Consider the following 16885-nt stretch of genomic DNA (forward strand, 5'->3'; position numbering starts at 1 on the left):
TAAGCTCTTGTGAGTACAGGATATCAGTCCATGCCAACAGTGGGGTACAGGACATCACCCCATGCCTACAGTAAGCTCTTGTGATTACAGGATATCAGTCCATGCCAACAGTGGGGTACAGGACATCACCCCATGCCTACAGTAAGCTCTTGTGAGTACAGGATATCAGTCCATGCCAACAGTGGGGTACAGGACATCACCCCATGCCTATAGTATGTTGTGGTGGGTACAGCACATTAACCCATGCTTGCTGCAGGGAAGTAGGTCCAGGATTCGTTCCCCACAAAGTAGAGACTCAGTGGCCTGTTTTCGCGAGTATGAAGCGGAATTAAAACCGCTCCTTAACCATGAGCTTCACAAAGTTCCTTCAGATTCATCAGATTGAACGATATCACAAACATTTTTTTTATATCTATTATCGACATCCACAATGATTTTAATTGTTTTGTTTGAGAGAATTCACACTCTTAAGTCGCGAGTTCGAACCACGGCTAACAATGACTGAGCAAAGCCCATATCCTCCTAAAATCATAATATTACTCTATAGTACATATTTGGTGCAAATACTGTAGTGATGGACCACCAGAAAGTTGACGTTTAGTATTATTGAATTTAGCCAAATGGGAAACTCATTTATCCTCAAGATAAATATGAAACCTAAGCTAATCTCTGCTAGTAATACTAGTCCCAGTACACGCTATCTTGGGCCTAATATACTACATATGCGCTATACCAGGCTTAGGACTATTTAAGTTTGGTTTATAGCTATTTTTTTCCAGACAAAATTGATAGTTCAAAAGTGAATTTTTTTGTGGTTCATTACTACATATTGGTACTTACGACCAAATACTTACTATGAGGAAAGATCATGAGATATTACTAAGCAATTATAGTTACAATAAGTAACACCAATTTAGGAGGATAATGAGTGAATGAAGTGAGTGAGTTTATTGCCAGTAAAATGTTTGACTACAAAATATCATGCCAGACCTTATTTTTCATTATTAAAACAAATAATAATTAAAATAGTCATCTAGCTATAGAATATTGTTTATAACAAGTACACAGGTTGGGTGGGAGGGAAGGATGAAAGAATTGAGGAAGAGTAGAAAGGGAGAGATGGAGGAAGGTGAAATTAAGTCGTAACGGTAACTGCCCTTCCCACCTACCAACGACCACCCACAGGAGAGTGACGATCCAGAGCGAACTAAACTCTCGCAAGAATATAAACGACTTATATTTTGCTAATACTTCGCGAATACTGTGTAACAAGGAAGGGTGAGCAGTCGTCCGCTCCTTCCCTGATTAGACACGTCCCCTAAAAAACTTAAAAATCGGTCGCGCTACGAATGATCGAAATCCCTTTTATTACCGGAGCGCTATTTGTCAACCCTGACGGATGACAAAAACATTCTTCTTTACAACGACGTCATTTACACATTTGAAGATTTGTACACCATTCTCCGAGGATATGGATTTAATTATGGCTATAGCACGAAGCTCTTTCACAGGACGCTGATGTTATTCTCCAGCGTGTGGGTTAGGTAATGCCGTAATTAATGGATGTATCCTGGCGTGACCCCTTGCTCAAGGGGAGGGAGGGAAGGAGGGAGGAATGGGTAGGGAGCACCTGGGTTGTGTGACAACGCTGTCCTTAGCATAAGCTATGGTTACTGCTTCTTAAAACTCCAACAACACTACAAGAGTTGGTAGTTTCGAAGCCTATTTTCTCACAAAAGCGTCATCTTCCTCTTCAGAGCCTCTTAACCCCATCCTCCATCACTTCCCCCTCTCCTCTCCTCTCCTCTCCTCCCTCCCTCCCTCCCTCCCTCCCTCCCTCCCTCCCTCTCTCCCTCTCTCCCTCCCTCTCTCTCTCTCTCTCCCTCCCTCCTCATTTTCAGTCTTCTCTTCCTTTGTGATACAAGCACAACCCATTGAGGTTAGGCAGCTCGTGCACGAAGGGGTGAGGCGCGCGTTACATGACCCTGAAAGACTTTGCAATATTGCAAAATCAATTGAACATCCGGGTAACCCATCTCGACGACGCCCACTATTAGCGGTTATCTTGCATTTTTTCCACCACGTTACTGAGATTCGCAGACACGAAGTGGATTTATAGAAATCGTCTGAGAGCTATACCGATTTTGATCCTCTATAACTGTACGAAACGTCTGGCTCTAGTTCCCCAGCCCAAATTCAAAAGAAATTGGGGTGCCTAGTGCAATTAAGACCCGTTTTTCTAATGAGTGATGACATGTGCTCTGAAGCTGCAAATGAAGATGAGGTTTCCACTACTTCCGCTTCAAATCCATGCCACAAATCGTGATTGTATTTTGTGATTGCGTGTGAATGCGTTGTTGCGTGAACGTGTTTGTGTGTTATTGCGTTTGTCTGACCACTGATATAGATGTTCTTGCTGTGGGTAGAGCATCAGCTCCATAGACCCGCCTCTAGAACCAATTATCTCCTTTTCCCTTTACATTTACAGTTGTGTACAGGCACTCAACCAAAACATCTGATAATAAAAGTATTGACGTTTCTGTCCTTCCTGAACGATTTTCGTGTCCAAATCCAAGACGGACCGAAATGTCAATTTTTGTTCAGGTTTGTGGATTGGGCGTCTAATATTCAGGCACGTTATTGCGCTTGTTGTCTGCGATTGTATTCACCTAGTTATATTCACCTAGTTGTGCTTGCGGGGGTTGAGCTCTGCCTTTTCAGCCCGCCTCTCAACTGTCAATCAATTGTTACTAACTACTATTTTTTTCCCCACACCACACACACACATACCCCCCAGGAAGCAGCTCGGGACAGCTGACTAACTCCCTGGTACCTATTTACTGCTAGGTAACAGGGGCATTAGGGTGAAAGAAACTCTGCCCATTGTTTCTTGCCGGCGCCCGGAATCGAACCCGGGACCACAGGACCACGCGACCAGCGTGCTGTCCGCTCAGCCACCAGCCCCCTAGGGCCGGTGGTTGTGCTGGTGGTATAGCTCTTCCCCCTATGTGTATCGAGTTGGGTTCAACAAATTTTTGTAACTACAATTATTTACTGTACAAAATGTTAAGAGGTTCCTTCTTATATTTCCGATTCGTGTGTCTCATGATTGCTTTTTTTATCTCTTTGTTCTGACGTTCCTCATTTTGATTTTGGTGTATTTGTTTACTTGGCGTCATCAAGGAATTTCAAGTGTCGTAATCATATCCCCCCCGCATCTTATCTCCACTCCAAATTGGCAAGGAACACTTCCTAATCTTTCCTCAGTACATCCACGAGTCATGTTGAATATATCGAGATCTTTGTTTTTTAGTTATGGTTTACGGGTCTTCTTATGGAGTTCCGTTGCGAGGGTGCATATCCCGGAGTAGGTCTCACGTAGATTGTACGTGTAGCGCTAGGAAGGCTCAGAAGTATAGGTTTCTGAATGCTATCCAAATGTTGGTAATTTTCAGACACCTTAATGTATTGTATACTCGCTGCAATTGATTTTTTGTTCTGTTAGAGGAATTGATCTTCCTTCTTACAGTCGGCAACGCTGTGTGTGTGTGTGTGTGTGTGTGTGTGTGTGTGTGTGTGTGTGTGTGTGTGTGTGTGTGTACTCACCTAGTTGTGTTTGCGGGGGTTGAGCTCTGGCTCTTTGGTCCCGCCTCTCAACCGTCAATCAACAGGTGTACAGATTCCTGAGCCTATCGGGCTCTATCATATCTACACTTGAAACTGTGTATGGAGTCAGCCTCCACCACATCTCTTCCTAATGCATTCCATTTGTCCACCACTCTGACACTAAAAAAGTTCTTTCTAATATCTCTGTGGCTCATATGGGCGGCTCAGTTTCCACCTGTGGCCTCTGGTGCGTGTGCCCCTTGTGTTAAATAGCCTGTCTTTATCTACCCTATCAATTCCCTTGAGATTCTTGAATGTGGTGATCATGTCCCCCCTAACTCTTTTGTCTTCCAGCGAAGTGAGGTTTAATTCCCGTAGTCTCTCCTCGTAGCTCATACCTCTCAGCTCAGGTACTAGTCTGGTGGCAAACCTTTGAACCATTTCCAGTTTAGTCTTATCCTTGACTAGATATGGACTCCACGCTGGGGCTGCATACTCCAGGATTGGCCTGACATATGTGGTATACAAAGTTCTGAATGATTCCTTACACAATTTTCTGAATGCCGTTTTTATGTTGGCCAGCTTGGCATATGCCGCTGATGTTATCCTCTTGATATGGGCTGCAGGGAAAAAGTCTGTGTGTGAGTGTGTGAGTGTGTGTATGTGTGTGTGAGTGTGTGTTAACCTAGTTGTGCTTGTGGGGGTCGAGATTTAATTTTTGGGTTCTTCCTCTCAACCATCATTTAACTGATACGCTGGTTCCTGAGACAACCGAGAACTATCACATCTTCATTTGAAAATTTTAAACTGTATAAAAGCTTTACGGAATGTTGGACGACTTTTCTGTTATGAAAACACAGTAAAGTAGCTATCACAACTGCAAGATCTCGTTTCTGCAAGAAAGCAAGACAACCTGTCTACAACTGCAAGACAGCAAGACAGCCTGTCTGCAACTGCAAGACAGCAAGACAGCCTGTCTGCAACTGCAAGACAGCAAGACAACCTGTCTGCAACTGCAAGACAGCAAGACAGCCTGTCTGCAACTGCAAGACAGCAAGACGGCCTGTCTGCAACTGCAAGACAGGCTGGAAAACGACAATCTTTCAAGCAAGAGATGTTATTCCAATGATGTTACTTCTCGACACATAAATGCTCTATAACAGCGCCTTTCAAATAGGGAGAAAAACAGTGACCTAGAGAACATGCAAATAACTTTTACTGCTATAATCCATTAAAAAAGATATCAAAATTTTGGGTAACACTCAATTTCTAAATCTGTATTTCCTAGATCTCAGGTGGGAGAAATACTTAACAGTTTTCACTTGTGAAAAAAAATATAAAGGACTGGTTCCAAATATGCACAGGGGAATAGCACTACACCTAGGGGCCTGACAGCTGAGTGGACAGAGCTTCGGATTCGAAGTCCTGAGGTTCCAGGTTCAATCCGGTGGAGGCGGAAACAAATGGGCAGTTTCTTTCACCATGATGCCCCTGTTACCTAGCAGTAAATAGGTACCTGGGAGTTAGACAGCTGCTACGGGCTGCTTCCTGGCCGGGTGTAACAAAAAGAAGGCCTGTTCGAGGACTAGAAGATATGGCAGAAAGCGCAAAATAGCCCCGTTGGAAAATAGGTGCAGAAGCTGGGTACGCAGATAGAGAACTCTATTAACATTAATGACAAGTCTTTTCATCACTCTCCCCCTAAAAATAATGGGCATAAATGGACGACCTGCCACGCTGTTGAAAAAGAAAAGCTTGATAAACACCTTCAAAGGATACCTGAACAACCAGGCTATGATTCAAAAGTCAGGCTGCGAGCAGCCACGTTCAACTGTCTGGTTAAGCAGACCAACCAACCAGCAGGCCAGACCAGACAGCGGGTACCATGGTCCTCAGAACAACACAATGGTAACCGTAAAGGAGGACACATTGTACCCTCAGAGGAATGAGGGTACTAGGGACCGAGTGGACCCCTAGAACGAGGGACCCAATGGACCCCTTATGAACCGTAAGGGATCCACTAGGTCTCTCGAGCTTCTCCGAACGCAATGCGGAATGATCCATTATGCGAGAAGGTTAAGTTAATGGGATAATTATAACCTTCGCGGGTAATCACAGCCGGCTAGGGGAAGGACAGCGGGAAGCCGGGTTTGGTCTACTAATTCTGACTGTTCCAGCCCTCCTGTTACCCATTTTTCATACGAGAAATATAGTCATTAGAGTCGCTAGGGCTTCATTAGCGGCGTGATTGGACTCCAGAGAGAGAGTGCCTCCTCTTAATTGTTATAGTCTGCCGCTGGAGACTTAATGCTATCATACTACCGTGGGTGTTCCGTGGGTGCCGCTGAGGGCATGGCTGAAGGGATATCTACATGGACGAAGTCTCTTAGTATGGGAGAAATTGTATGGTATTCAATGTATATAATAATAGATCTTTATCAATAGACACAAGCGTGTAAATGGAGCAACATTAAACGAAATCGTTGAAAATGTGCTGTTACTCTGACTACATCGGCATCTTCACTTGTGAGAGATTCATTCGCTCGTCATTTTGGCCAAAACATTGATGATAGTCCCGATGAAGAACGTGAGAGGGAGCTGGTGTGCGTGTATTCACCTATTTGTACTCCCCTATTTGAGCTTGTGGGGGTTGAGCACTGGCTCTCTGGTCCTGCCTTTCAACTGTCAATCAACTGGTGTACAGGTTCCTGAGCCTACTGAGCGATATTATATCTACACTTGAAACTGTGTATGGAGTCAGCCTCCACCATATCACTTCCAAAAGCATTCCATTTGTCAACCACTCTGATACTAAAAAAAGTTCTTTATAATATCTCTCTGGCTCATTTGGGCACTAAATTTGCACCTGTATCCCCTAGTGCGTGTGATCCTTGTGTTAAAGAGCCTGTCACTATTTACTCAATCAATTCCTTTGAGAATCTTTTATGTGGTGATCATGTCCCCCCTAACTTCTCTGTCTTCCAGCGACGTGAGGTTTAATTCCCATAGTCTCTTCTCGTAGCTCATACCTCTCAGCCTGGGTACTAGTCTGGTGGCAAAACTTTGAACCATTTCTAGTTTAGTCTTATGCTTTAATTTATTTTTATGCTTGAGATATGGACTCCATGCTGGAACTGCATACTCCAGGATTGGTCTGACATATGTGGTATATAAGATTCTGAAGAATTCCTTACACAAATTTCTAAGGGTCGTTCTTATGTTGGCCAACATGGAATAGGCCGCTGATGTTATCCTCTTGATGTGGGCTTCGGGGTACAGGTCTGGCGTGATATCAACTCCCAGTTCTCTCTCTCTCTCCGATTCTAAAAGAATTTCTTCTCCCAAATGATACCTTGTATCTGGCCTCCTGCTCCCTACACCTATCTTCATTACATTTGCTTGGGTTAAACTCTAACAACCATTTGTTGAACCCTTCCTTCAGTTTGTGCAGGTTTTCTTAAAGTCTCAAGAAGTCCACCTCTGTCTTAATCTTTCTCATAATTTTGGCATCATCAAAACATTGATATGAATGAGTCTATACCCTCTCGAAGATCATTTACGTATATCAGTGACAGGATAGGTCCGAGTACAGAACTCTGTGGGACTCCACTGGTGACTTCCCGCCAATCTGAGGTCTCACCCCTCACAGTAACTCTTCCTCCTATTGCTTAGGAAGGATAGATTGCCCCTTATCCATTGGAGCCCCCTACCAGTTACTCCTGCCTTTTTCTCCAACTTATGCACCAGCCTCTTAAGGGGTACTGTGTCAAAGGCTTTTGACAGTTACTGATCTTTCAGGAAATTTTTTTATGGCTAGATGAACAAATGCACTTGGTGAAAGGAAACTTGCCCAACCATTTCTATCCTACCCGAGAGTTGAACCCGGGATTCCCGCCTGGAAGTCAAGAACGAAAGCAACTGTACTACGAGACCCTAAGATAATATCCGTGAAAAAAATATGATTTAGTAAAAAAAAAAAAGTATTATGAACATATACATGGGTAAAATTTTAATGTTGGAATAAACTGTAAATAATTTTAGAATAAATTATTAATAAATGTGTAAAAAAAAATTATACAAGACCAAGTTAGGAATACACGTAGCAAGCAAAGATTTTACCACAAGAAACACGCATGCCCTTAACCTTTTATTTCATTTGTAAAACAAATAATAAATTGCAAATAAATCATTAATGGTTACCGGGATTCCTGGCAAGATAAAGAAGATCATCCACCAGTGAACACTTTTGTGGATTTTGTAATCCTGTGTCTTACAAGTGGCAGCTTGCATGGAGGCGAGGAGTGTATTGGGGTGAGTCTGTCAAGTCCTCTCTCTCTTATCTGTCTATCTGCATTTTTATCTTTCCCTTTCCCATCTCTTCATTTATCCCCCCTAATCTCAATTTCCCCTTCACCCCCCATCGCTCCCTCTATTTCTCCTATTAATCTAATGATGTATTTTCGCCCACAGAATATTGATGTCTGGCCTGAGCTCGCCAACTTTAGTAAACAAAACAAGAGATTTTCACCTCTCTCCTGTTGAGTCCCGCGAGCTTCCTGATTACACAAGGAGAGAGCGCCATTGTCTGTGTGCCTGTTGCAACCACACAAGATGACAAGTCACTCCAGGCTTTCCGCGCTGCTTGAAAAAATAAAAGAAGCCTTCACCAGCCAAGCTGAGTTTTAACAGACCTGCGGCTGCTGCTCTGCTGCGGTTTATTTATTTTTAAATGTTTTAACTATTTTGGTTCGTTTGTTTGTACTTGAGAGTGACAGAAGGAGAGAATTACAGGTCCTTATACAACCTACATCATTCTCCACTGTTTTATGTTTAACGAATTTAATGTATATTAGTTTATATGGAATTTAGATGGCTTTTTAAGTATTCATTTATTTAGTGTTGATTCTGTGTAGTGTACTTTGTTGATAGTGTGTCTATGGTGTTTGTTGTGGGTGGAGCTATAGTGAAGACTGAACAGCAGCGCCGACTGGTGGCCATAGTAGTCACTGTCACAGGGGTTAGAAAGCTGTCACTAAAGAGGGACTCGAGGGTAATGTCAGAGGAGAGGCATGGAGGCATACTGTCAGGGGAGAGGCATGGAGGCATACTGTCAGGGCAGAGGCATGGAGGAATACTGTCAGGGGAGAGGCATGGAGGTGTCAGGGAGTTGGGAGATGTTCTCTCACCAGGTGGTGGGCGGGGGGAGGGGAGGGGAGGGGCTCATTGGCAGATTGTCTCCACATATCTTCCAGTTCTCTCATTTCTCTTTTCTATCTATTAATTCCTTTATCTCTTGCATTCTTGTGAGGAACGACCCTCTGTTGCCCATATTTGACGCTATGAATGTATATTATATGTATATATAGTATATAATGTGCATAATAAAATTATGAAGTCAAAAGACGAAATTAAATTGTATAATCCCATCGGATGTCATCCTTATTTTACAGTTTAACCCTTCCCTCGCTCCCCCCTCCCACCCCCCCCTCCATACACACACAGCTTATATCCATTTCATTCAGTGTAACCCATCACTGAAGTTTAATCCTGCACAATCCACGTTCCAATGGAATCCCATCTAGTTTAATACACCATTCTTTGTAATCCCCTATCCGTTTTAATCCGTTACAAAACAGGACCCAGCAACACCTTGGGTCATAGGAACAGTTTTATAACTGATTAAAAACTCGTGAATATAACTGGGTAAGAGTTTTCGAGCTTAAATGTTCAGGAGAGAAGCAGAGGTTCTCTTGGTTTTGTTTGCTATTAAATCCTTCTCGGAAACTAAACCTGCATGACCTTTGAACCTAATGGGAGAGAAGCCATCTGAATCAGTCGTTCCTATTCCATATATTTCACGATCATTTAATTAATGACCAAATAATTAAATATTTTAGTCAGCTCATGGAATGAAAAATTATTTTAAAAGGTTTATGATAACAATTTGTAATAAAGATAAAACCATATATATATCATTTCATACCAAACATTAAACCATGGGTGTACCCAGAAAAGGTTTCACCTCACCCGGTGTTTTACCAATTACTGCACCTATTTCCATAATTATCACTATGCCCATCATCGTGAACCACCATATTCATGGGAATGGTGATAGTATGGTGTTGGGACATCGTGGGGTCAACGATCCAATTTTGTTTACTGGTTTGGTAGAGTTTACCCATGTGGTGGTGGTGGTGGTGGTGGTGGTGGCTGTACTGTCAGGTTGTGTGGTGGTGGTGGTGGTGGTGGTGGTGGCTGAACTGTCAGGTTGTGTGGTGGTGGTGGTGGTGGTTGTGGCTGAACTGTCAGGTTGTGTGGTGGTGGTGGTGGTGGTGGTGGTGGTGGTGGCTGTACTGTCAGGTTGTGTGGTGGTGGTGGTGGTGGTGGTGGTGGCTGAACTGTCAGGTTGTGTGGTGGTGGCTGAACTGTCAGATTGTGTGGTGGTGGTGGTGGTGGTGGTGGTGGTGGCTGAACTGTCAGGTTGTGTGGTGGTGGTGGTGGTGGTGGCTGAACTGTCAGGTTGTGTGGTGGTGGTGGTGGTGGCTGAACTGTCAGGTTGTGTGGTGGTGGTGGTGGCTGAACTGTCAGGTTGTGTGGTGGTGGTGGTGGTGGCGGCTGAACTGTCAGGTTGTGTGGTGGTGGTGGTGGTTGAACTGTCAGGTTGTGTGGTGGTGGTGGTGGCTGAACTGTCAGGTTGTGTGGTGGTGGTGGTGGTGGCTGAACTGTCAGGTTGTGTGGTGGTGGTGTCTGTACTGCCTGGTTGTGTGGTGGTGGTGTCTGTACTGCCTGGTTGTGTGGTGGTTGTGGTGGTTGTACTGCCTGGTTGTGGTGTCTGTACTGCCTGGTTGTGTGGTGGTTGTGGTGTCTGTACTGCCTGGTTGTGTGGTGGTGGTGTCTGTACTGCCTGGTTGTGTGGTGGTGGTGTCTGTACTGCCTGGTTGTGTGGTGGTTGTGGTGGTTGTACTGCCTGGTTGTGTGGTGGTGGTGGCAGCTCTGCCTGCTTGTCGCTGGTGGAATTGTCCTTGGAGTTCGGAAACATTATAAAACTGTCAAAGGGTCACTTACCGGATTGTCAAATGACTCTGGATTGGATCCGGTAAAAAGAGGTACTAAGCCCTCCATATACAAATTTGAAATGAAAAGAATCCGGTTACTGGCTAAGTGAGGCCGTAACACCCCTTCTATGAGAGTTATGCATGAGCGTTGTCTCAGATTAGACGCATGAAAGTGGATCTTTCTAAACTGTTAATTATACCAATATTATGAAATGCGTGATTACAGAATCAATTGGCCGCATGGTAATTGTTATTTTCATGCCACTAATCTTGGTATTAGGTGAACAATCTTTGATTGTTGGTTCTTACCCATCAGCGGCTACAGAAAAGCTAGAGCAACCTACTTATATTGTGATTAAGCCTTCTAGCCTTGTTGGAACTGTTTCGTTGTAATTTAACTTTTCGGAAGTTCGAATTCTTTGAAGAATCTGGGCTTTAAGTTGTGGATGGAGGTGGTAGGTATTTGGAGGTGATGTGTCAGCATTTAATATTTTGATGAAACGTGTGTTTGGCGGCGTGGTAGCGAGGGATTGACCCACATGACCCCAGTGTGATGTGGGTCAGGCTGACGAGGGTGCACCTGATTGACCTGTCTCTCGTTAATCACAAATTTATAGAAACTCTAATATTATCAAGAACATAACAAGATAATATTCAGGGCTTCAATACCTCAACGCTTTTCAAAGGTCAAGCGGCTGCAGAATAATATTTTAAAACATTTAAAGTTATTCGCTTTAATGTCACACTAAAGATGAAATAAATCACAGCACTAAATTTATATATAATGTTGTAAATAGTTGAAAGAAAAATATAGATCTAAACTGTTGACCAAACCACACACTAGAAAGTGAAGGGACAACGACGTTTCGGTCCGTCCTGGAGCATTCTCATGTCGATTGTGACTTGTATGTGTGAATAGGTTTGGTATAAATCTATACTATAAGAGAGTGTCTGTTCAGAGTTGGAAGGCCATCCTCACATCAAACTGGCAGAGTGAATGGTCCGGGGTATGGGACGAACACAGGCTGATCGGGGTCGCCAGAATTCAAAAGGAAACAGTATCCGAGGGTCACATTCAGACTCCCACGACGAGTTTTGACACTGCAGCCGACTACACAGCAAAATATTTAAAAAACAAACATTAACAACAAAACTTAATAGTAATATGCACCATTATTCACAGATCTCAGGACAATTAATAGAAATTTCCTGCTATCCATAATTTGCCCGTACTCGCTTAAAATAGTCGATCTTTTCAAAGCATTAATGGTTTCTCGAGCCATACCCCTTTACTTTGAGAAAGGGGCAACTATTATATTATTAGTAGTTCACACCACTAAGGTCCTCCACTCCCCCCCCCCCCCCTGTCCCATCCTTAATCCTTATTTTGATCCCCTCCAAGTGCTATATAGTCGGAATAGTATGGTGTTTTTCCTCGATAATTCCCTTCCCCTTCAGCGGCGACCACACACACTGGTGATGTTATAGATTCAGCTACTCGGAACAAGTTCCAAGTAGCACGGGCTATGGTGAGCCCGTAACTTACCTGGTACAGGAGCGGTGCTGTGTCCCCGACCACACAAACATTAGACAATTTTTTGATACGAGAGACAGAGGGAAAGATAATTGGATAGATGAATGGATAGACAAGTAGATGACTGGATACACTCCTCGATGGATGGATTTATGGATTGATTAATGGATGAATAGACCGATGGATGAATCGACAGATGGATAGACAAATAAGCACTGGAGCAAAATACTTGGGTTTCCTTTTAGAATGAGCTGACGAGGTAAATAACCTGACGAAGCAAACAATAATGAATTATATAAATGTGAATAAACTGACAAAAATAAAATGACAGGAAATAATTAAGTTAACCAATTAAATTTACGAGATTAACAAAAATAATAATAAGATAATTCCTTCTACCCCAGCCATTTGTTGCAAGTTAACCAGACCCCCATCATGCAGCTGATCTCTCAACACACGGCATCAACAATAAAAAAGACTTTTCATCATGAACAAAGTGAGGTGAACAGAAATCACAGGAGCTAAGTGTCTTTCATGAGTGTATATTTTCATGAACCATATTGCACTCAACATTTTTTTTAAGAATTCGGTCGAACCCTGTTTGCGACGAGCTAAGAGGTGTCGTTGGGGGCTAAATCGTCGATTTAATGAAGGTCTTCAATGAAAATTGATGTCTCCATCAATGGATCGGTCCACCAAAGGGTATACTTAATAAATTGTTCTATTATAAATTTAACTTTTATTTTGTTTTCCGCATTGTAGTATTATAAATTATACAAAAATTTTAATATAGTTATTAAATTTGTTATAAGAGGTTATTATATAATTATATTTGTGGGAACCGACCTGTGAGATTTATATTTATTTAATTTATATGAATTTATATTTACGTTAATTTATATACTTCGATAGCAATTTGTATAATGATAAGTGGACTGTATTTCTGCAATAATCTCAATCTCACAAATCGATCCTCTACACATTAGGGGGGGTTTATTAGTTTATATATATATGCAGCCAATCAAACTACAGTATCTACATACATTGTAGAGGTTCCTTATCTTATAGTACAGCAGGTTAGTCCACCAGGTATAACTAGGGTGTAGACACCAAATTATCCTCTTTGAGGTAGCTTCCATATCACCCAGTAACTGGTGCACAAATCTTGCTTCCTCGTCTTGACCTGTCAAAAGTGCGCTAGCTGTGAAGCCAGAATCCTATATATGACAAGTATTTCAGAGAAAACTGTACATGGAACATGAAGACCTGGCTTAATTACCTTTAGTTTGAGGCGATTTCGCGATCTAACCGGGTCACCCTATATCCTGACATTAATGGCCATAAATGAATGATAAACGGGTTTCGGATAGACTTAACTTGAATTTGTAGACAGCGTGTTGACAATGGTACACCTTTGGCTTCCATAACACTACGTCCAAGTAAATTTAACAGGAGCCGAATTTGCTCCCGTGTGAGCCTCTGGTCTCGTATAAACAATGCTGTTTAACACTCCATACTATTGACGTTACTGGCCGACATTGTCCAGAATGATAGGAGCCGAATTTGCTCCACACGTCTCGGAGGTGACACAACAATGGCTGTTTAACACTCCATACTATTGACGTTACTGGCCGACACTGTCCAGAATGATAGGAGCTAAATTTGCTCCACACGTCTCGGAGGTGACACAACAATGGCTGCCTCCTTCCTCCCTGACGCCTGGCCTACTTTGTCCAGATTTCAGAAAGTGATAGAAGGGTCACATTTACTCTACTTTAATATTGATAATTAAGTTAATTTATATAAGATGTTTTTATGATGGTAAAGTCCAAAGACTAATGTATTTAAGAATAATTCCCACCATAATAGGTGGTGAATTATAATAGTATGTGGTGATGATATCCCGTTTTCTTTAGACGGTAATTCCACTACAAGTTACGTTTTCTATGGGTAACTTGTTTATACAACACAGCTCTTATCTGTCTGTATGATATTATATGGTGTCGGATTTTCCGACATAATTCCCCAGGGGCTGCTCACGGGTCGAAGTCCTAATTAGAACAGACGAACACCGATACTCCTCCTTCGAATTATTAGATTAATTTGATGTTAGTAGTTAGTAATCACACATTTGTGTGTCTGTTCGTACAGGACGGATGTCCCGTACTAGAGTTGTAGGGGTTAGAAGTCTAATGCGATTTCATTTCCCTGTCAACTCTTGAAAGGCTAATATTCAAGCCTTATTACATATTATTTAACCCAGAAGACTGAATGTGATCAAGTACTACAGTCAAGTATGATTCAGGGACTGCAGTGAGATCAGTGACATTAGATATAACTTGAAGTTTCTTCAGGTAACTGGTCACTGATATATAAACACTGAGGCCCATGGAATACATCTTGATTAAATAATAAATGTATCAAATCGGTCATCAGATTTATTAGGGTTTAATTTAGTTAATTGATTCAGAAGATTGAACAGCTCATCATTAAAGTAAAGTATGGTTCTGAGACTGCAGTGGGTTCAGTGACATTGGTCGCAGTGATTTGTAGCTGTTTTAGGCTACTGTTCACTGATTTGCCACTGAAGCCTCATGAACTCATCTTCAGCTTTATATGATGATACTAACATCAACCTCTGTTGGTATAGTCAGCTGTAATCTCCTTAGTATAATGCTACTGGAGAAATATAATCAGCTGACGAATTTAGGTTTCTACTGGTATTGTTTATCTGCAGGCATAGGTCTCCTCAGGCTTGATACTGGGCCTGAGAGTAATTTACCTCCTGCAGAGTTTAACATGGTTATACCCTGATATTTAGTAGGGCTACCAATGAATTGATGGTAGTAGTCTGTCCCCACAAGGACAGCCATTTGGCATTTGATTTGCTCAAATTTACCTGCAGCTGCTTGATAATAGCTTTCCAGGTCAGCATAATCAACTTGAGATTGTTGTGACAAATCTTCACATTTCTTGATCTGTCTTGTTAAGTGGCCTTTAAGACCTGCAAGGGTTCTTTTCATTCTCCCTGCATTATCCATACTGGCTAGTTGGTGAAGCCTTGTGGGGCTTGTATTTGGGCTGCTCATAATACTGAACAAGCACTGATGGTAGCCTAGGGTTAAATTCTGCACTCACTAGGCAATAATCCTACCTCTACTAGAGGTTAGCACTTAAAATTAATACACATTATATATATACAATCATACACACTAATGATTTGAGTGATAAACCAGTGTCACTGGAAGTACCTTTAGGTTAGCTCTTCTATATCACCCTAGGATGGTAGAGACACTAATTAATCACTCAAAGGTGTAATGATCATAAGTAAATTATTATATATACAACTCAACTCGAGTTGATAAATTACACCCAAAATAGGGTCTGGACCATTCATTAATGGTGTTAGGTTGTTGAATATAGTACAACTGACTATGGTAATAATGGGACTAGGATGAACGATAATAGTTCAACTAGTCAATGGTAATATCCTACCCTGTTGTGGGTTGGCAATTAGTAAATATTATACTGTGATCACTAGTGCAATATATATTAAATAATTCTCTATTTTGGAGAAATAATATACACAATTATTGATAATAGCCTCTTAATTAGCCTCTATGAAACTTCTAATATTATCTAGAAGTATTAAATATTATTAGTGACCTCGCGAAATAAAGTCCACAAAATTCGTAGATAATCTCTCGCGAAATGTAACACCACGAAATCCGTGAACAATCTCGCGAAGACACAGTCACTAATTTGGCTGGATTCTATATTAGCGCTGTCATTTCACGAAATAACACGCCACCAAATATCTGTGGGTGTGCATGAAACCGCTGACGAAGCTGAACTGGGCTGAGGGAGGCTCCTGAGCTCCCTCGAGGCTAGGCTGCCGTCTTGACTGCTGGCCTTTGTTTAAATAACACTGCACTAGTATATTTAATGAATCCACTGGTTAACTGGTTCATCCGGTACTAAGATGACCAAATGTGGGTTCAAAGGATCAAATAATCCGTCATCCGGTTCGAAGATGACCAAATAATGTGGGAACCGACCTGTGAGATTTATATTTATTTAATTTATATGAATTTATATTTACGTTAATTTATATACTTCGATAGCAATTTGTATAATGATAAGTGGACTGTATTTCTGCAATAATCTCAATCTCACAAATCGATCCTCTACACATTAGGGGGGGTTTATTAGTTTATATATATATGCAGCCAATCAAACTACAGTATCTACATACATTGTAGAGGTTCCTTATCTTATAGTACAGCAGGTTAGTCCACCAGGTATAACTAGGGTGTAGACACCAAATTATCCTCTTTGAGGTAGCTTCCATATCACCCAGTAACTGGTGCACAAATCTTGCTTCCTCGTCTTGACCTGTCAAAAGTGCGCTAGCTGTGAAGCCAGAATCCTATATATGACAAGTATTTCAGAGAAAACTGTACATGGAACATGAAGACCTGGCTTAATTACCTTTAGTTTGAGGCGATTTCGCGATCTAACCGGGTCACCCTATATCCTGACATTAATGGCCATAAATGAATGATAAACGGGTTTCGGATAGACTTAACTTGAATTTGTAGACAGCGTGTTGACAATGGTACACCTTTGGCTTCCATAACACTACGTCCAAGTAAATTTAACAGGAGCCGAATTTGCTCCCGTGTGAGCC

This window comes from Procambarus clarkii, chromosome 8, assembly GCF_040958095.1.
Source record: "Procambarus clarkii isolate CNS0578487 chromosome 8, FALCON_Pclarkii_2.0, whole genome shotgun sequence".
Classification (NCBI taxonomy): Eukaryota; Metazoa; Arthropoda; class Malacostraca; order Decapoda; family Cambaridae; genus Procambarus; species Procambarus clarkii.